The sequence below is a fragment of the Uranotaenia lowii genome, chromosome 3 (assembly GCF_029784155.1).
Source record: "Uranotaenia lowii strain MFRU-FL chromosome 3, ASM2978415v1, whole genome shotgun sequence".
Taxonomy (NCBI): Eukaryota; Metazoa; Arthropoda; class Insecta; order Diptera; family Culicidae; genus Uranotaenia; species Uranotaenia lowii.
Window position 1 is genome coordinate 294,650,630 of NC_073693.1, and position 1,872 is coordinate 294,652,501.

The following is a 1,872-nucleotide window of genomic DNA, read 5'->3' on the forward strand; positions in this document are numbered from 1 at the left end:
TGAATCTCAAATCTAAAATTTAAATCTGAATCAGAATTAAATCCTAAACTGTTCTCGAGTTCAAACTGACCTCGAATGTTACGTAAGAATAATAAACTTTTTATCTGAATCTGAAAATTGAAAAATTTATACTATGTCTCAGATCTTATTCGAAAATCCGAACATAAATCTCTCTCAAAATATAATGTGAAGCTTGAATCAGAGCCAGAATTCTAGTTTGGACATCTTATTCTTGAATTGGAATCTCTTATCTTAATTCGATTCTTCAGTTTCTCATATTTTACTAACCAGATGCCAAAATTTCATATTAATATTTCTTATGCTTTCTTAACTTTTTTTTCACGACGAAGCAACGTTTAAAACATTATTCAGCAGATTCTCCGCAATTCAGAACAGTTCTTTTATTTTCCAAGAAAATGTGATAGACGTGTTAAAGTGTTTCGAAAAATATTTTAATCTCTATATTGGATTATTTTTCTACCTTTTGAAAAATGTATCATTAGAAGAAGGACAGAAAGCGAAAAAATCAGTAGAAAGATTGACATCCCACCTCATTGCCCACATTTCGCGTTGTTCGGTCCCAAATAAGGCGATCTCGCGAATCGATTCCGTTGTCTTTAATATTATTATTTATTCAAGACAGAGAAGATTCACGAGAATGAATCTCTCGAAGTGCCGGAGACCGACCAAAGAAAAAGAAAATAAGCGCCCATAACCGTAATCGTAATTTTCTTTGGATCAAATTTCAACCATCGCCACCACCCAACAAACACTATGTATAGATCGGATTTGAAATTCACACATAAATTTATAATAATTCCTTATTCAAGCGCCTTGTGGCCATCTGAAGTTCGCACCAGTCAACTCTGCAAATGTGCACACCAGAAGGCAAAATTGTTCCAATCCAGAACTGAGAATTCTTTTAGTTTTTTTTTGTTTACTGTACATTTTCATTCCAGTCAGCGCCTTTCTTTAGCTGACTTCAGTTGATCGCCGTTTTATAAGTTAGAATCGTTGCGCAACCAACTTGGTTTGGTTGCGCCACCTTTGAGGAAAGAAATTCAGAATGGGAACTCGAGAAGGTTTCCGACTGCGAAAGCGAAGCTAATTTCATAAATTCTTTTCCGATTTTTCTTTCCCGATTGAGTACTAAACGGGGCGGATGGGTTTGACCGATTCGAAGGTCATGCATGGAATGCATTTTTCCTGACCGAGCAGTAGTCAGTCGAAAATTAATTTGCACATCTCACGTGTACGTCCACTCTTATATGGGAGCCTCCTTTCCACCAATTGAGGTTATGTACAACTTCTCTCAAAACTGGGGCTTGAGAAAAATTAAATCCAAGAATAATGGCAATCACGTTCTTCTTTCGGACGGATGCTAACAGATTCGATTCAAGCTAACCAAACGTTAAGTAGGTAGTCGTAGCTCCGGAGAAGACAGGAAAAAGCTACCTTGGGCAGGTGAAACGAAACGAAATGAACGAGCGAATGGGCGCCGTGGGAGAAATGGTTACCATTTAATTAGAATTTAAAATTTCCGAACTTCCATTTGCTGCTTTTGGCCTCAATCTAGATTGTTGGTCTTTATGTCTGTTTCTTTTGCTTTGCTGCTGTCCCTCCCGGATTCTTCTCCGGGATATCATCGACATGACAGACCGGGGGAAAATTGGATTTGACGACGACGGACCATGACGATGAAGATGGTCGTTTTGAGGTGAAGAATCGCAAGTGCCTTAAATTAAGGGAAAAAAAAAAGAATCGCTAGCGTATGGGGTATCGAAAAATGCCGATTAAGAGGAATTTTGGTTTTATTATTTTCGCCATTCCTCGTGGATACTTGTTTGTGTTTTTTATTTGTTTGACATGCAT